General features: G+C 38.9%; 1 long non-coding RNA gene across 1 annotated transcript; it reads right to left on the bottom strand.

Moving 5' to 3' along the window:
- Positions 1–400: 400 nt before the first annotated feature.
- Positions 401–12544, bottom strand: LOC112674755 (uncharacterized). Its single transcript, XR_003145567.3, has 4 exons — positions 12353–12544; positions 12168–12243; positions 5007–5103; positions 401–1822 (listed from the first exon to the last, which is right to left on the bottom strand). It is a non-coding gene; the product is annotated as an uncharacterized LOC112674755 (long non-coding RNA).
- Positions 12545–20773: the final 8229 nt, after the last annotated feature.

Here is a 20773-nt window from a genome sequence, read left to right on the forward strand (position 1 = left end):
CACATCACCCAACTGGTGCTGGTCACGCACTTCCTGGTTGACTGGTTTCAGATTCCATTTCTGGGAGAGTCAAACTATAATCAAATTGTTCTGGTTTTTGTGATACAGAACTTATCATGAGTCTTTATATTGGGTCTGTTGTCTTCTTTTTAACTGAGTACAATGGAATTTTTCAGACATGCAGTGAGTTTTGGAAAAATTTGTTTTATAGGCCAAAATCAATGGATCAATCAAACAGAGACAAAGGGAAAGAAGAAGATAGAAGGAAAAAAGCAGCAATGATAAAACTTGTAAAACTTATAAAGTTCAATAGCTAGATTAAATAGTATTTGGTGTGATAGTAATTCTCTTGTTAAAGGATTTCTTAAAATATAAAGACATATAAAAATATTAATACCAATTAAAATTCTGGGTGGTTTGAATAAAACATGGGTGGGGAACAGAGAGTAAACACAGTAAAGATCATGTATTGATTATGTAGTCTTAGCACTAGAGATATTTTAGATTTTAGAATTTGATTGAAAAACAGTTATACATTTTTTTTTTAATGAGAGGGTAATACATTCAAAGAGTAACACAGCAAATTCATTCACTCACTTAATAAATAATCATTGAATATCTGTTCCATATCAGACCCTGGGCTCAGTACAGTCGATACAATAGGAAGATGTGACATGGCCCATAGGAGCCTCAGATACGTTTTGTTGAATTAGGGATCTGACACAGGAAGCTCAGGGCAATACAAGAGCACTTAGGCATGGTACCTGACCCAGACCTGGTAAGGTGTCAGAGGAACAACTCATTCCTTTGGGAAAAGATGGCTAAGATGAGACCAGAGAAAATTACTCGTGGAAAGAAAGAAATGTATGCATGAGGGAGTGACACTGAGAGAGCTCATGGTGCTTTTAAAGAACTGAAACACTTTCAGGCTGGCTAGAGTAAAGAGTCGGCTGGATGAAGATGCATGAGACAGAGCGGGAGAGGCAGGCAGGGGCTGGATCATGCCAGTCTTTCTAAGCTATGTTGGAGCAGTAGTAATAGCCACTGGAATATTCTTCCGCAGAAAAAGTAGCATGATAGGTTTGCATATTAGAAAGTTAACTTCTGGTTAAACGTGGTGGAAATACATGCTTTTACCTCCCCAAAACCAATAAAATTTTGGTGTAAGAGTGTATTTTAATGTAACTAGGTTTGTAATTTTGGGTGCAAGTCTCAGCTCTGTCATTTACAAGTTGTGTGACCTTGAATATATTACTTAACCTTTTGAGCTTTTGTTTTTGTCTTGTAAAGGAAAATACTGATGTGTTCCCTGAAGGGCTTTTGCAGAGTCAAGAGCTACAAATGAGAATTTAATGTGAAAACATTAAGCACAGTGCCGGCTATATGTGGGATCTTTTGTTCCAAGTAGCAGAAGTCCATCTTAAACTGGGTGTGAAGTCAAAGGGAGGCAATTGTGAGAACACTTTGGCACATCCCAGAAACCATGGGGGAGAATGAAGTTTGGCCTCATGAACATCTAGAATCAGGGATTTGAAAACTAAAGATCCTGCACCTCTCATCTACACATTGGCTTTCTTCCCATTCCCTAGGGTCTGAGAGTGTGTGCCCACCAAAAACTTGGGGTTAATGTTTATTTTGATCAAAGTATTAATTTGATTAATTAAAGTTGTAATTTCTTAGTTTCATTTCCAAAGTTCTAGGAAGGGATTCTTCTTTGCTCATCGTAGTACTGGAGTTTTTTTCCATACCCAGTCAACTGTGGCAGTAGATGAGTTCATGCACTAATATGGGCATGGGAATATTTCCAAGGAGAGGAGTAATTCTGGAAAAGGAGACATAGTAGGACCTCAATAGAAATTACATGGCTCACACAAATGATAACTTACGAAAGGTTTCTATAAAAAGTGGCCAGCCACAAAAATATGGGTAAGTTATAGAAGTGTAAGAGATCATGCATAGACCTGGACTAGCTGCATCTGTAGACTGTTAAGGATGAGAGGAGGGAGGGTTTCCCAGAGCCCAGTATAAGAAAATTGGATGGCTCTGGATGCCTTCAGAGTAAAGATAACCTTCTGATCAGGGGCGTGGCCAGCCCATAGCAACCTCATGGGGAAGGAACCAGGAAATGTACACCTTCCATGCCTTCCCTCCCGTTGAGGGAAACAACAGGGAGCCCGAGGGCACAGGAATCTGTTGGGGCCACTCACACAGATTAGCCTCTTGGGGCAGACAGCACAGGGAAGAGTTGTCAGGCCTCCACTACACTGCCATATAGGATACGTTTATTAAACTTTAATTTCTGTCTTCTAAAGCAACATCTACATTCCATTCAGGATATATGTGGATGTATATATTTATACGTATATACATAAATGTATATTCTGCACGCACACATATATACTGACTGTTGCTTGGACATTGACTAATTTCATCCATCGACTATGATAGATGATAAACTGCATTTTTTAAAGATGAATGGTATAAATTTCAGTTATAAAACTGCCAGGGTTGGCCTTTATCGAGTCTACTTCACATAGAAACTCATTCTTTCAGATCCCTAATATTCAAAATATCAAAGGTGAGACATTAGTTGGAAAATTTGGTGAGTGATTTTGCTCTTTAAAGACAAGTGCATTAAAGTAGATATTTATAAAAAGCAATTTTCTGAGCAATTTCATTGTACCTTGGCTAACACAGTTTGTATGTGAATAAATGCTTAATGTTTTATTCAGAATTTCGATATAGACCTTTCTGAGAATTCTAATCCCTCATAATTTAGTATCTAAACATTTCCATTGATTCAGATTGTTTAAAAATATAACTTCATCATATACTTGGGACAAATCTATACAGTCTGTGACTATTCTAAAAATAATGAGTTCACAAGGGAATATGAGGGGAAAAAGGCCAAAAAACTTTAAGGTGATTTCTCTGCTGGAATAAGCTATATGAGAAATCTAAAACAACCTTTCATTTTAAAAATGGTACAGTGCCCTTTTTAATTAGATTGGACAAAATGATGAACATCTAAGTTAGGAACACTAATAGTGTAGGACCTTTTTTTTTTTTTTTTTTTTTAGAGAGAGTGCATGCACTCGAGTGGGGAGGAGCAGAAGGAGAGAGAGAATCTTAAGCAAAGCATGGAGTCTGATATGAGCTCAGTCTCATGACCCTGAGATCATGACCTAAGCTGAGATCAAGAGTTGAACACTTAACTGACCAAGCCACCCAGGTGACCCTATTCTCATTCTTTGAATTAGTCTTTGTAGCTACTGAAAGGTTAGAATGTGACATTTTCCTTAGACTAGTTGATGTTTACAAATGAATATGTTTTTTAAATGTTTATGTCAACTAGGGAGCAGACCCTGGTAAACAGAAGGCAACATCTTTGGGAACAAGGAGAGAATTTTAAAAACATAGTCTATTATAATCGCTTTGCTGTCCTAGGTAGTAGAAATTCCAGACTTTTCTGGAAAGCATTGGCATTATATTACTTATGGTCTCGGTTTCTGAATATGTCAATTTGGCCTTTCTGTAATATTAGCTACTTACTAAAAACATTATTTTAGGGATGCCTTGGTGGCTCAGTGGTTGAGCGTCTGCCTTCAGCTCAGGGTGTGATCCTGGAGTTCTGGGATCTAGTCCCACTTAGAGCTCCCTGTGGGGAGCCTGCTTCTCCCTCTGCCTAGGTCTCTATTTTCTTTCTGTGTTTCTCATGAGTAAATAAAATATTTTTTAGAAAAAGGTTTTTTTAAGATTTAGAAGTTATTGGAAAGGCAACTGGCTTGTTACTATCTTCCAGATGTTAGAAAAGTCATAAATAGTCTTGCTCATTCAGAGGGACCATCCAAGGCTAGGGCTGGATATGTATGATTCCATCATCAAAGGACTGCCAATTAGTTGAGCCACAATATCTCACTGACTTTGGGAAGCTCATTAGTTTACAACCTCTGATAAATAGGTTCTAAATCTGAACCAGGATTACCAAAGAGAGCAACAGGCTGATGAATGTTATGCAGCTTGTCTGACTCCTTGTATTGCAGGTAAAGCAACTTAATGAAAATGGTCATTAGCTCTGATTTTATACAAATGAAAACTTAGATTCTGATTACTTAGGAACTATTGTGTTAAACCTTTTTCCATTTAAGTCTATATGAAAATAGGGATATATGACCAGTTTTATAGTATAAATTAAATACAATGCATTTATCAAATTAAAACCATTGAGTTTTTGTATTTTTCAGAAACACACAATATGAGAATGCTTACAATATAGAATTGAATTACAAAATCAAAAAGCAAAATAATATTTAAGATCCTAGCTTTGTTAAAATAAAGTTTAAAATTTACGGTAAGTTAAATATTAAAAAATAGAAACTTTATATGATGAGAATAGGAAAAAGTTTCTTCTTTACATTCCTCTATATTGTCATTCATTTTACAATGAATTAACAGAAATTATTTTTATAATCATCAATGTTATTTTTAAAAAAAGAAAAAAAGCTGAAAGTTCTGAAATAGCATACACAACCTATTTAAAAATGTTTAACCATTCTAGGTAATTGTTTAAAGAACATATGCTATAGGGATGCCTGGGTAGCTCAGTCACTTAAGTGTCTGCCTTCAGCTCAGGTCATGATCCCAGGGTCCTGAGATTTGAGCCTGGCATCAGGCTCCCTGCTCAGTGGGGAGCCTGCTTCTCCTTCTCCCTCTGCCCCTCCCCACAACTCATGCTTCTCTCTCTCTCTCTCTCTTTGGCTCTAATTCAAATAAATAACATCTTAAAAAGATAACATATGCTATAAATAAACAAGCCTACCACCAATTCTCCTGAAATTAGGGCTATATTAGAAAAAGTATATAAATGCTGCTTATAATTAAAAACAGCAGTACAAAAGCAGCCCCTTAGTCTTGTAACTTGTGATTCATAACCAATCATTTTCTTATTCAACATTAATAAATACTCCTACAATTACTATTGTATTAAGAATAGAAAAAAAATGTACTTGTGTACTCCTTGAAAAATGCAAAGTCCCAAGCTTTGTGACTGCCTCTATTTTTTGAGAGTGGTCCATAGTGTCTCATCAGTCTGTTCCAGATGCCCTGGAATAGAGCCAACATAAGAATATTAATAAAGAGTAAGTGCTGAACAAAATAATTTAGTTATCAGCTGTTGGTTTCTCCCATCTAGTTTAGATGAATCTTTATTACAAGAGCACAAAGGCATCATTTTATTAAAGCTGGCAAATACTGGTTACATAGTTTCCTGTAGAATAATTAGAATTTGCCTTGTTCATTTACATGGGTTTTTGTTTGGCCTGTTAAAGGCATTCAACTTTGTCTATTAGAATTGTGACAAATATTTTCCTATATTGCTGATTAACATTTAATTCTGTTTATTGTACTTTTTAAAAATACATAAAAGTTATTTCTTTTATAGGGTCATATCCATTGGCCTTTTTATTTTTGTTTTCTGCTGATTTTATTAGTTGATTCAACACATATTTATCACATACTATGCCAGGTTCTCCTGTGTGCTATAAGTGCAGCAGTAATCCAAAATGACAAGAACTGCTGTTCTCATTGAGCTTATATTCCTATGGAGGGAGACACACAATAAACAAGTAAAACAGATCCAAGTTTTACAGTGCCAGGAGCTTAAATAATTTGAGGGCTGTCTTTAAGAGAAAAAATAGAAAATAGGGTGCAGGATCTTGAAAATGAACTGTGCAGATGAAAGATTTCTGAATATATCACATGAGAATGAGTGCTGGGGTGGCAAATAAAAGTGGAAGTGTTAGGGCAGGGATGGACCTCATAACTTTTTATTAGGGGGTCAGAGAAGGCCTTACTGAGATCAAATTTAAACCAAGACCCAGAGAAAGGAAGGGAATGTGCCAAGGGGAACATCTGGGGCAGAGAACACCAGGAAAGGAAGAAAGAAAGTACAAATCTGTATAGGGAGAGCATGCCTGTTGTATTTGAGGACAGAAAAGGAGTTTAGTGTGACAGGAACAGACGGAGCCAAGGAGAAAGTGATAGAAAAAAGGTCACAGAGGTAACAGAAGAGAAGTTGCAGGAAAGGGAGAGCAGATGATATAGGACACTGTAAGTTCTGTAAATTTTCTTGCCTTTTGTTTCTGGGGGTGGAGAAGTCACTAGAGGTATAGTGACTTGACTTATGCTTCCATTCAGGTCACTGAGTTAAGAATAAACCATAAAAAGAAAGGATGCAAACAGGGAGATGGATGAGGATACTATAATGTCCAGTCAAGAGATCGTGATGGCTTTGACTAGTCTGGTAGGGGGATGAAGAAATGCGATTTGTTTCAGAATATGCCTTGAAGGTAGAACTGACTAGATTTTCTGGTGTATTAGACATAAGTCGTGAAAAAGATGGACTTCAAAGAAGGATTGTGGGTTTTGTCTTGAGTAAGCAAACTTGGAATTTTAAATCAATAAGATGAGAAACGTTCTCAGAATAAGCTTTTGGATATAAGATAAATGAAAACGTCCTTTTGGGGAATGCTGAATTTGATATGCCCATCGAAAGTGCTAGTGGAGATTGTCAAACATGCAGTTGGTATTTAGTAGAGAAGTCCAGACTGGATATGCACATTTGAACATCAGGAGTTTATAGTTGGAGTATAAACCATGATATATGTGAGTTCTATGGGCCACTGTATCAACTAACTTAAGAAGTGTACAGATACAGAAGAAACTGAGATCTGAGACTAGAGCTCTTAGAGTGGGCCAGTGTTTAGCTTATAGAAATGTGGAAGAATCATCAAGGAGAATGTGGCAGTAGATTAATGCCTGCCCCCATTTATGCTCACATCCTAAATTCCCAAAACCAGTGAATATAATACCTTACATGACAAAAGAGATTTTGCAGATTGAAATTAAGGCTGTTGGGATGGGGAGATCTTTCCTGGATTATCCTGATCAGTCTGAAGTGATCACAAAAATCTTTATGAAAGGGAAGTAGGAAGGTCACAATCAGAGAAGGAGATGTAATGACAGAAGCAGAGGTCAGAGGGATATGATTTTTGAAAGAGGCCAAGGAATGCAAGCCAAGGAATGCAAACACCTCCAGAGGCTGGAAAAGGCAAGGAGGCCAGTTCTTCCCTGGAGCCCCCAGAAGGTTTTACTTCTTGATATTAGCAAGGGAGCCCATGTTGGGCTTTTGATCTCCAGAACTGTAGGATAATAAATCTGTATTGCTTTAGACTACTAAGTTCGTAATAATTTTTATAGCAACCACTGGAAACAAGTACAGAAACTGAGAAAGGGCCAGTTAGTGAAATAAGTAAGGGGGTAAGAGAGTGTAATGTTCTGGTGACCAAATGAGGGAAGTGTTTCAAGAAGGAAAATTATCTCTAATGATGCTTGTAGGTCAGGTAAGCTAAAACTGAGAAATCACCATTGTATTTAGCAATATAGGGGTCATTGATGATCTTGAAAGTAGATTGGTAGAGACACTGTGGGGAAGCCAAATTGGAACTGGCTTCAATAAAGAATAGAAGGGAAGAATTGTTTTCTCTCCTTCTGAATGAGAATGTTACTGTCTCCGTGCCACTGGAAGAAAAGGAAGAAATATCAATATACACAACAACCATTTGGTTCTTAGGGATAAGAGGTATGCTGAGTGAAAAGACAATCTCAAAATCATATACACTGTATGATTCCACTTATACAATGTTCTTGATATGACAAAATGATAGAAATGGAGAACAGATTAATGGTTTCCAGAAATTGGGAGGGTAGGGGGAGAGAAGGAGATGGGTGAAGGTAGTAAGAGGAATTTTTATGCTGGAATTGTTCTCTATTTGACTGTGTTGGTAGTTCCACCATCCATATATGGGATAGGACTTCTTACACCTGAACACACACACACACACACACACACACACACACGCACATGTAAAACTGGTGAAAACTGAATAAGGTGAGTTGACAGGATCACTGTCAATTTCCCGGTTGAGGTATTTTACTATAGCTATTCTGATATTACCATTGGGAAAAACGAGTGAAAGGTATATCTTATAACTTCACATCAATCTATGATGATCTCAAAATATGAGTTAAAAAAGTTTAAAAAGTTTTTAAAAGCCTTAAAAGTTGAAAGAATGGTAGAAATAAATCCAAAGTGAATTGACTACATTTGCAAGTTAAACGGCAAGAATTCTTAGAGTAGATTAAGAAATAATCCATCTGCCTGTGTTTTATTTATAAGAGACCTACTTAAAACATAAGATGCAAAAACGTGAGTGTAAAAGAATGGAAAATTATATTTGAGGTAAATACTAAACAAAGAAAGCTGATGTCACTATAATAATATCAAACAAAAGAGACTTTAAAGTCAAAAGCATTCTTAAGGAAAGAAGAGGTTACAGCCAATTAATTAAGGGAGCAGTTGATCAGTATGTACTTAACAGTGTTGCCCCCAAATATATGGAGCAAAATTGGACTGATTTACAAAAAATAAAAATCAAATCTATAATTATCATGGTTTATTTAACATACTTCTTAGACGATTTTAAGATCTACCATATACAAACTATGTGTATATGTACAAATTATATATATATGTATATACATATATATAAATGACTATGTGTAATATTCATTTTATTTATACATTAATTATATATATAAGATCTATAAAAAAAGTTACAAGTTTGACATATATAGAAACCTGTACCCAAGAATTAAAGTATATTGTTTTCAAACATATAAGAAACTACTAACAAACGACAACATATTTAGGCATAAAATAAAGCATACAGATCACACACATGCCTACAATGCAATATAATTAAAAATTAGGAGAATATAGGAGAAAAAGCCACCAAATATTTGGAAATAAAAAATTTATAAATAACCCCTGGATTTAAAGAACTCATGAAGGGTGCCTAGGTGGTTCAGTCGGTTAAGCAACCTTTTTTTTTTTTTTTGGAAGCAATTACTGGTCCTTTTATTCATGAAGGAGAGGATGAATAGAAATGAAAGTAGCAACAGCCCTTAAAAAATGGATTCTTAATAGCCACATCGGCAGAAAAATTAAACCAAAAGGGTACAAAGTCACTCTGTCCCGAGGTTAAGAAAGCCAAATAGAAATTAGGCTTAAAGTTAGGCATAAAGTTGTGGGGCATTTATGTACACTAAATACACAGATTGTCCAGTTTTCTTGGTGTAATGGAGGATAGAAGTCTCAGAAGAAGGAGGCCAAGGAATGGGGGATAGTAGAAAAGAAGAGTCCCATGAAGGGTCAAAGAATCCAAGGTTTTGGGGTTCTTGATTTCAGGTCAGGTAATGATTCCGGGTGGTAATATCTAGTCCCATGTCAGGCTCCATACTGGGTGTGGAGCCTGTTTGGGGTTCTCTCTTTCCCTCCCTCTCTGTCCTGCTGCCCCCCCAACCCTACTTGCACTCATGCAATTTCAAGTAGAAATGGTGATGGAAATTAGAAAATATTTAGACCTGAATGATAATGCAAACATTATAAATTAAATTGTGTAGGATTTAGTTGCAATCACTCTTAGAAAGCAAAGCCTTAAATGTACATATTAGAAAAAAAGAACATTAAAGTGGTCATAGTAGTTATCTCAAAAAAAAAAAAAAAAGAAAAGAAATACTGAAATCATAGCTTTCAACTTATACAGATAAAAAAGCAATAATGAAGTCATTTAAAGAAAGTAGAGGAAGGGAAAATGTAAGGATATGAACAAAAAAATTTTAAATAGAAAATAAAGAAGGAGTAGGGAGGGCAAACAATGTCTAAAGTTATTTTTTTAGAAAAACTAATAGACAAATCTCTGGCAGGTTATGCAATATGGAGAAGTTGTAATGAGAATTAGGCCACAATTATACAATAGCATTTTTGCCAATGATTTTGCAAATATAAAATACTTGGAAAAAGTTCCTTGGGAGAAACAACAGCAAAAACAATAACAACAACAACAAAAATCACCCAAATAATGTGACATGAATCCTTAATCTATTTACAGGATACTTTAACCACTCAAGGGTTAGATAATCTCTATTTTATTCATACTGTTCTAAAAAAGAAGAAATATGAAAACTCTTCCACAATTTTATGTTTTGGTAAAGCAAATATAGCATTTGCTTATAACGTTGATATAACCTGACAAGGACAGTTAAAATATCTATTGGTGTAATTTATCATAATAGGTTTAAAACATAATTCACAGTACTTGCAGGAAAATTGTTCAATAAACTCAGAGCCCATTCATGGCAAACTGTCAGCAAACAGGAATAGAAGAGATCCTATTTACTATGTTAAAAAGTTCATGACCAAATGTTATTACATGAGACAAGATACTCCGTAATAAAATACTAAAACATTGTCTTTAAAGTCAGGACTAAGACTTCCAGTTTTCTGATCAACATTATACTGGAGTCTCCTTTAAATCAATAAAGCATGAAAAATAAATTTAAAAGCACTAAAAAGAAACAAAACTGCCATCATTTGTAAATATTATGATTACGCATATGAAAGTTAAAGAGCAGCTATCGAGAATGATCAATATTCTAAAACAAAGAAAGTAAGGTATTAAAACAGCAAACAATTTAAAAATATAATTTGAAAATATAGTCATCACCATAATTTAAAACAAGGATGTGTGAAGCACAGTGACCACTTAAACATTTTGTTTCCATAGGATCACTGAGAAATACACATGAAAATCAAACTATTAGGTTTCAGTGAGTGTGGAAAATGCATTTGGAGATTATATATATATATTATATATATAATGCAGGAAATTGATAATGGTATAATTCTCATAGAAATTCACATTAAAATCCTGACTTATGACATCTTCTCCATTCTGTGTCACACCAAAAAACAAACATATCTGAGATCCTATACTAAGTCTATGGGAAAATGATTCAGAACACATATGTCATTTACATGTAAGTTTTCAGTAATGCTATTTATATATATGTGGCATAGGTACACCTTACAGTAAAGATAATTTAATAAGAATGACAAATAGTGTCCTAATCCATGGTATAAAAATTTATATTATTTAAAATGTTATAAAGTATGATGGTCAGTTATAATCAATACTTTCCCCATTACATTCTACTGGAGTTAAGTCGTTTGAGTCTGGCTTTTTTCTCTTCTGAGTCATTCTGCTTTACTATCTCATCTTCCTTCAGCAGTCATTATTCTAATTGGTCACGGTGTTGCAGGGAAAAGACCTCTTAGCTCATCTTGGTGGCCTAGATTTCCTTAGATTACACCAATTTTGTTTATTAGGCCACATAAGGTCCATTTCTAAATTAGATGAGTTTATGTTGTAGTATTAATAGTGAGAGTGAATATAAAATATGAATGATGACGACCATTGCATTATTCCATTAAGGTGGAAAGCTCTATAAACATAGTTCATTTTACTCCCATCCAGTCTGTCTTTGTTTCCATTAATCAGAACTGGAGATGTTGAGTTTTTAGATCATTGGTTTTCTTTAGGTTAACACTTGCTCAATTTCACAGCCTCCATGTCTTGAAAGCATGCAAAACTGAGCTGTTGAAAGTAAAAGACTACAGGGAACAGATTTTCTATCAAGCAGAGAGCACTGATTTTCATATATTTTTATTTTGTTAACAGTATAGGTTCAGATTTTGTGCTAACTTAAAGTGGGATACTTCACCAATGGCTCTCCTGGGTCCTGAAGTTTTGTGTGTAGGAAATCTAATGGTGCAAATTAAAGCTAACATTGTTAAGTCTTGATTCTTTACTGTGCTAAAAGAACTTCTAGTAAAAGAAACTGAAGGGGTAATCATTTTATTTATACCATGTTCATGCAGTTTAACCTGTACAAAAATCTTCAAAGTTATGTTTGTTACTAGAATTCTTTCTGTAAACCCAAATATAGAGTCTGTTTGTCTCCATCTTGGATGTTTTACCTGTTTTGTGAACATGCATATCTTGAACTAAGCCTGTGTTATGAGATTGAAACAAAATTCTGTGTAGGCTTGAACAATTCACAGCAATTAGTCCTTCTATTTTCTGAGTCACTGGATTCAAAATGTTTAAATACAGTATCCTGCATTTGAAACTATTTTTGTGTTTAAAATAGCAAACTCTCTGAAGAAATAAGTTAAAATAAATTTTGTTGGAAATTCATGTACTTACATGTGTTTTTGCCTTTCCTTTTGATCATCAATAATAGGAGTATTCTGTGGAGTTTCAAGGTGTGTCAAGAAGCAAACTATTAGGATTGATGAAAATCAAAATTTATTTTTCTAGAATATCAAGGAAAAGTTTAAGATTCTAATTCATTTGAATGTATTTATTTTTAAAGATTTTTGAGTACCTACCCTATGAATGGTTAATTAGGTCTCAAGATGAGATGAAACAGCAAAATGACTCTTCTGTTACTATCATTGAAATCACAATATAATGGAGATAACAAGGAATATGCCCAGGAAGAATTAAAGGAGAATAGGGCAGTGTAGACTAAATAACTATGAGAGTAATACAGAAAACCTCCATTAGGGATATTAAAGACAGAAGAGGTCACAATGGGTTGGAATGTTGAGGAAATCTATAGGATTTTGAGCTATAGAAGTTTATGGTAAAAAAAAAAAAAAGTTTTATGTTGAAACTTCAAGAGAAAGTACATTGAATAGGTTAGGAGAAGTGTGACTAGAGGAAAAAAGGAAACAATAAAAAGTTTGCTAAGAAGACAAAGTCAAGAAAAGTAAAGCAGAAAGGAAATTAACATTAAAGTTAGAATCTGGCCTTGGAAAAAAAGATGGGCATCTATTCCCTGAGAAAGATGAGAAGAAAGAGAAAATAGGCAAAAGTTTGGGATACTGGGAACTTTAACAAACAAAAGATTGCATCCTGTACATTGAATCATATGAAATTGTGGCTATTAGACTTTTTTTTTTAACCTATAAAACATCAAATCCATATGATTCAACCTACCCCATCATCATCCTCTGCTCGCTATCCTTCATACTATGCCTCATTCTCCATAGTTTTTATCACCACTTTACATATTATATACTTGTTTATTGCCTCTCCCAGCTAGAAGATTGCTTTAGGAACACAGAGACTTTTCTTATTTGTTATTAAAAAACTCTTGCACCTAGAACAACGTCTGGCACTTAGAGGACTCAATACATATTTGTTGAATGAAGAAACCAGTAAATTTCTTTTTCTGTTTTTCATTTCCTTTTTTTCTTGCTTTCTAATTAAAGAAGGATTTGGAATTATTAAAAAGATGTGCATTCATTGCAGAATCAAGGATGATCAATAGGATTACTTCCTCCCAAGAGGCCCCAGCAGAAACCAAGAAGCATGAATGAGTAGTGAGCAAGATATCTGTATTTCTAGGATGATCTAAAGAAATATTCTATTATAAAATAGTCTTTTGTAAAATTCCAACGATGAACAAAAAATTGAATTGGAGATAATTAGAAAATGAAAAGGAATCAATAAGTGTAGGCAACTGGCAGAGCCCAGGCAAGGTTTTCCAGTATAGCCTGGAGGCTGACAAACGTGGTAGCCTGGAAATCAGTACACAATTGATCTTAGGAAGGAAAAGAAGCTTCAGGGAATCTGGGGAAGTGGAAAAGTATGTTTGGAAAAAGGAAGAACTAAGTATGATGAGGCAAGAATGGTGATTAAATAGAATATGTGGGTCAACTCTATAACAAGAAAGAGAACATGAATCTTCTTTACTGTGAGATAAATACTGCCTGTATTTTAACAAGCTGAGTTCCACAGACATAGGCAATATTCTTTTCCAATCATCAAACATTTCCTTCTTCCTAATGAACTTAGCTACTGTGATTTACATACATTTCTTTTTAAATTCTAGTAATTCCTGCCTCACTGCAGGGTGTCTACATACATTGTCACATATCATCAACAGAATAATGATGTTTAATATTTTTATATTTTATTTTATTTTTTATTTTTATTTTTTTAAGATTTTATTTATTCATGAGAGAGACAGAGAGACAGAGAGACAGAGAGAGGCAGAGGGAGAAGCAGGCTCCATGCAGGGACCCCGAGGGACTTGATCCCGGGTCCCCAGGGTCAGGCCCTGGGCAGAAGGTGGCTCTAAACCGCTGAGCCACCCCAGCAGTCCAGAATGATGTTTTAAAAAAAGGAAAAAGCCCATCATCAGATACCTCCTGAAAGTTCACTCATCAGTAATTTAAAATATAAATGGAAAAGCTGTTTTTATTTTTTAAATTAATTTATTTTATTATATTTTTGGTTTATTTTGTGGGTAAATATTAAACATTTAATTGTTTAATTAAATTTAAATATTAAACAACACATTAATACACAAGCAATGGGTGAAATGAATTAAACAGCAAATCAAAATATGTCTCAAAACAAAAGAAAAAAAACCACAGTATTCTAAAACCTATGAGATGTAGCAAAAGCAGATGTTAGAGTGAAATTTTATGTTATACATGCTTATATTAAGAAAAAAAATCAAATAAGCAACATTACATCACAAGGAACTAGAAAAAGAAGAAACATAGCTGAAATTTAGTAGAGGAAGGAAATAACAAAGAAAAATCAGAAATAAATAAAATGGAGACCAGAATAAAGAATAACATAACATTGAAAATAGTGACCAGAATAAACAAAACTGGCATTGCTTTAACTACATTACCTAAGGAAAACAAAAGACAAGACTTAAAAAACATGAGAAATGGAAGAGAAAACAATACAACGGATAATCACAGAAATACATACTGTGATAACAGATTACTATAAACAATTATATATTAAATTAGATAACTTTGAAAAAAAATCCAAATAATTCCTGAAAATACACATTATCATGATTGAATCATGAATCTTGAATCCAAGAAATAGGAAATCTTCTTAGATCAATAGCAAAGAATGAAAATTGAATTAAGAATCAAAAATCTCCCAACACAGAAAAAGCCCATTGGTTAATTCTACCAAACATTAAAAAATAAATAAATAGATGGCAATCTTTATCAAAATCTTACAAGTAAAAAAAAAAAAAAAAAAAAATCTTACAAGTAATGGAATAGAGGGAACATATTCAAAATCATTCCATAAGGCTAGTTCTACTGCAATACCAAAGCAGGATAAAAACAATAGAGGAACAGGGACGCCTGGGTGGCTCAGCATCTGCTTTTGACTCAGGGCATGATACTGGGATCCGGGATCAAGTACTGCCCTGGGCTCCTGCAGGGAGCCTGCTTCTCCCTCTGCTTGTGTCTGCCTCTCTCTCTCTCTGTCTCTCATGGGTGAACAAATAAAATCTTAAAGAAAAAAAAAAAAAAACAATACAGGAACCAAAAATCTAGTTTGTCAGATATAGTATTGCCCATCCAATTGCGTGATACATGTTTCTTTGTCCCCTAAGTTTCAATCTGCAGGTGTCTTTAGGTCTAAAATTAGTCTCTTGTAAGCAGCATATAGATAGGTCTTGTTTTTTTATTCATTATGACACCTTATGTCTTTTGATCAGAGCATTTAGTCCATTTACATTCAAAGTAATTACTGACAGATATGTATTTATTGCCATTTTATTTCTAGTTTTGTCATTGTTTCTGGAGATTTCTCTGATCCTTTCTTGCTTTTGTCACTTTTGGCCTCTCCTTTGCACTCAAAGCATCCCCTTTACCGTTTCTTGCAGGGTTGATTTAATGGTCATGAATTCTTTTAATTTTTGTCTGAGGAAAAAAATCTCTCTATTCTGAATGATAACATTGCTGAATATTCTTGGCTGCAGATTTTAGCACTTGCAATATATCATGCCGCTTGTTTCTGGCTTGTCAAATTTCTGTTGAGAAATCTCCAGCTACCTTATGGGTTTTCCATTGTAAATTAAGGATTTCTTTTGTCTGTTTTTAAGATGTTTTCTTTATACTATATCTTGCAAATATAATTACAATTATGTTTTGGTGTTAGCCTGCTTTTTGTGATTTTGATAGGAGTTCTCTGTGCCTCCTGGATCTGGACATCTGTTTCCTTCCCCAGCTTAGGGAAGTTTTCTATTACTTCTTGAAACACATCTTCTGCCCGCTTTCTGCTCTTCTTCTGGGACTCCTTATAATATGAATGTTATTATGTTTGATGCAGTCACTTGGTTCTCCAAGTCTATTCTCCTGTTGCATAATTCTTTCTCTCTTTTGTTCAGTTTCATTATTTTCTATTATTTTGTCTTCTAGGTCACCAATTCGTTCTGCTCTTTTCCAGCCTGCTATTCATCGCATCAAGCCTGTTTCCAGTCTCATTTATTGCATTCTTCATCCCTGATTATTTTTTTTCAACACATTTATCTCTATGATAAGGGCCTCCCTGATGTCTTCTTTTCTCAAGCCCAGTGAATATCTTTATGACTGTTGCTTTCAAGTCTCCATCAGGCATGTGACAAGTTTTAACTAAGTGTGCTCTGGTCTGCTGGTGAAATGAGACCTGACACCAACTGCACCAGAACTGAGGCCCTCCCGGGCTCTCTGGTTGAGAGACCTGGTGTGGTAAGGAGCTGGTGCTGGTCTTCCGGGGGCAGAGCCCATGTACTGAGGCTGCGGCCGCTTGAGAAGGGCGGTCCTGCTGGAGCACAGGGGCGGGCTGCTGTCCTCCGGCTGCTTCCCTCAGGGGCTCTCTGTTTATGCTGAGGGATGGGGGAGGGAGCTGGGGCCAGTGCCCTTTGCTCTCGGAGCTGTCTGCCGGAAGGCTGCCTCTCAGGGAAGCCTCCTAGAAGAGCAAAGGATCTCCGTCCTGTGTGCCCGAGGCACTTTCCAGATCGCTGTTGCTAAGGGTTGTCCCTTCCCTTCCCTTCCCCTCCCCTCGGGAGCACCACGACGCCCTCCTGGCCCCGCCAAACCTGCTGACTTACACTTGGGGCTTCAGAGACGTGGTGTGGGCAGGGGTGTGGGTAGGGCCCCGCCGTGCTGGGACTGGGGTGAGTCTGACTGACAAGGGCAGCCCCGCCAGAGCTGGGGGGCCGTCGGTGTCAGCAGGTTGCGCGCTGGCTCGAGGCTTGCACCGCCCCTCATCAGGGGCTGTGCCCGGGGGCTCTCCCAGAGGAGCCACCAGTCCCCCACCCTGTGCCCCGGGCGGTCCCGAGGCGTTTGCCTCACTCCCCTCCGGGAGCAGGGCCCGTCAGGCTCTGTCCCCGTCACGCCTGCTGAGCTTTAGGACCCCCGCGCCATGCCTGCTGCTTGCGAGACCCCTGGAATTCAGCCGCTCAGCTTCTGAGTGGGCGGCCCTGGGAGGGGAGCCCGGCCCTCCGCGGCCCTGGGACCTGCTCCCCCCAGCCCGGCCCTCCGCGGCCCTGGGACCTGCTCCCCCCAGCCCGGCCCTCCGCGGCCCTGGGACCTGCTCCCCCCAGCCCGGCCCTCCGCGGCCCTGAGGACCTGCTCCCCCCAGCCCGGCCCTCCACGGCCCTGAGGACCTGCTCCCCCCAGCCCGGCCCTCCGCGGCCCTGGGACCTGCTCCCCCCAGCCCGGCCCTCCACGGCCCTGAGGACCTGCTCCCCCGCAGCCCGGCCCTCCGCGGCCCTGAGGACCTGCTCCCCGCAGCCCGGCCCTCCGCGGCCCTGAGGACCTGCTCCCCCCAGCCCGGCCCTCCGCGACCCTGAGGACCTGCTCCCCGCAGCCCGGCCCTCCGCGGCCCTGGGACCTGCTCCCCCCAGCCCGGCCCTCCGCGGCCCTGGGACCTGCTCCCCCCAGCCCGGCCCTCCGCGGCCCTGAGGACCTGCTCCCCGCAGCCCGGCCCTCCGCGGCCCTGGGACCTGCTCCCCCGCAGCCCGGCCCTCCGCGGCCCTGGGACCTGCTCCCCCCAGCCCGGCCCTCCGCGGCCCTGGGACCTGCTCCCCCCAGCCCGGCCCTCCGCGGCCCTGGGACCTGCTCCCCCCCAGCCCGGCCCTCCGCGGCCCTGAGGACCTGCTCCCCCCAGCCCGGCCCTCCGCGGCCCTGGGACCTGCTCTTCCCAGCCCGGCCCTCCGCGGCCCTGGGACCTGCTCCCCGCAGCCCGGCCCTCCGCGGCCCTGAGGACCTGCTCCCCCCAGCCCGGCCCTCCGCGGCCCTGAGGACCTGCTCCCCCCCAGCCCGGCCCTCCGCGGCCCTGGGACCTGCTCCCCCGCAGCCCGGCCCTCCGCGGCCCTGGGACCTGCTCCCCCCAGCCCGGCCCTCCGCGGCCCTGGGACCTGCTCCCCCGCAGCCCGGCCCTCCGCGGCCCTGGGACCTGCTCCCCCCAGCCCGGCCCTCCGCGGCCCTGGGACCTGCTCCCCCGCAGCCCGGCCCTCCGCGGCCCTGGGACCTGCTCCCCCGCAGCCCGGCCCTCCGCGGCCCTGGGACCTGCTCCCCCCAGCCCGGCCCTCCGCGGCCCTGGGTCCTGCTCCCCCCAGCCCGGCCCTCCGCGGCCCTGGGACCTGCTCCCCCCAGCCCGGCCCTCCGCGGCCCTGAGGACCTGCTCCCCCCAGCCCGGCCCTCCGCGGTCCTGGGACCTGCTCCCCGCAGCCCGGCCCGCCGCTGACGAGCTCCCCTCCAGCCCCATCTCTGCGCCTCCGCCCTCCGACGCGGCCTCTCCTCTTCCTCAGTTGGGAAGTTTGTTCTCCGGGTCTGAAGGCCAATTTCCGGGATGTTGAGGATAACTCTCCGGTTATCCAGCTGTATTTGTGGGAGAAGATGAGCCCACGCTCTTCCGATTCGCTACCATCTTTGATCTTCGTTGTTGTTTTTTTTCTTTTTTGTTTGTTTGTTTATATTGCAGGGATTTTAGTGTGACAGAAGGTTTAAATCATTACTACATATTTTCTCTGTGGAAACACAAAATATGCAAGATTTGTCGGCATAAAGTATTTCAGGAAATCGGATCATATCTGTATCTCTTAAATGTCCTGACATTTCCACCTTCCCGGCGGGCACACCGGACACCTCACGGGTCCAGCAACCACAAGTCCTGCGACGTAGCCTAGACTCTGAGGCAATTAGACAGCTTTTAACCTGATTTTTGTCTACTTCAAAGACATATAATTAACTATAACATTTTTATGACTTAGAGGTTTGGAGTTAATTTGACAAAAATAATTGGCGTATGTTAAATATTCATGAAACTAACTTTAAAACAGAGCATAGTGAATTTTATCTTCGTAGGTCACACTTTGATCACCTCGGCAATGCGATTCTACAGTATCAACTGCAAAACGGTAAACAGCAGAACTAGTTGAAATCTCAGAGCAAGATTAATCTCAGACTTCAAACATGAAAATAGAAAAAAAGATATCAGTTTTAGTTATTTACCTACTGTTGGCACTTATCTAAAGAGAACTAGAATTCTTTTGCCTTCTTTTTCATAGAATGATCTCATTTTATGTGCTGCCTATTTCTTTTTCAGCAATCTTTCAAGGTCATAAAATACTTAGTAAACTTTTAAGTAACTTTGAAGTTTAAAACTTCTCTATCCCATATTATTGCTAAAACAATGACATCTTGCATTTATAAAATACGTTTGCCTTCTTTCAAATCTTTTGACATATATTACTTCATTTGCCTCATAAAACCATTTATTTTTGTCAAAATGTTTTACCCAGATTTCAAATATTAGAAAAAGGTAACAAGCACTTAATATTACTTTTTAAGTCATCACAACAAATGTAAATTGTATCCTCACCAGAAGAATGAGACACTAATATATATAAGAATATGTCTACATACAAAAAAACTTACAGGAGATTGCTTTGTGTGCATTTATACTGCTAGTGGGAACTGCAGTCTTTGGAATTGTATGAATCGTTAGTTTTTCACAGTATAAGATGCCTTGTTTCAACCTTGAGTGACAAGTTTTGGATTGGACCCATTAAATATGTAATCATATATAGAGACATTAATATGAAGTAATGAGATTTGAGAAAATATTCACTTGCTTTTAATCCTAACGTTCATGCCTTCTGAGAAACAACTGGAGGCATAATTTTCAAAATGAACAGCTAATTTTAATCTGTGTTTTTCTGCAAGGTAAAATGATCTTTAATTGTTATGGTATAGGCTTGTTAAAAGTCATAGCCCTTTTACTTTAAATTCTGCTCTGTTTTTTTAAGTAAGTACTGTGTTGACAGTGAATACAGTGACTTGAAAATGGGAGTTATCAGTGGGTTTGATATTCTTTGTATGCCCCTGGCATATAAAAGGGATTCAATGTATCATTATAACGACAGATACGGGTTTACTAATTTTTGTGACAGCTATAAATTCACCTTCAAAAAATGCCTAATGGACTTCCAAATCACTTCCTAGGTAATATTCCTTTTATTATTCAAATGTACATGTTTTTCAGTCTTAACGTATCTTATGTTCATCTGCTTTTCAAATCAAATAATTAATTTCAGACCAATTCCTGGATTTGTTTCCTGGATCCTACCAAGTTTTACTTCTCTTTCCTTCTTTTCCTCCTGTTTACCCTCCTTATCTTGTAGTGGGGATTTTCTCTGGCAGCGTGGGGACGGGGTGGTTTGTATGCATGCTATAAAGTTAGAGTACCACTTATTTAAGTCCAAAAGCCTCCATTTATTGTTGACAAGAGAAAAAAAGGACTTGCTGATGTCCTACTAATTAGGGACAGACTACTATTACTCCTAACTGTAATAATTAATATTTATTGTGTCCTTACCGACGTCACTCTTTGGAGCTGTTATCCCCTGTCTCACTGTTAGTATAATCTAAAGAGGGCCTATATCCTTGATGAACATAGATGCAAACATCCTCCATAAAATATTAGCCAGCCAA

Source organism: Canis lupus, chromosome 36 (genome assembly GCF_003254725.2).
Source record: "Canis lupus dingo isolate Sandy chromosome 36, ASM325472v2, whole genome shotgun sequence".
Taxonomy (NCBI): domain Eukaryota; kingdom Metazoa; phylum Chordata; class Mammalia; order Carnivora; family Canidae; genus Canis; species Canis lupus.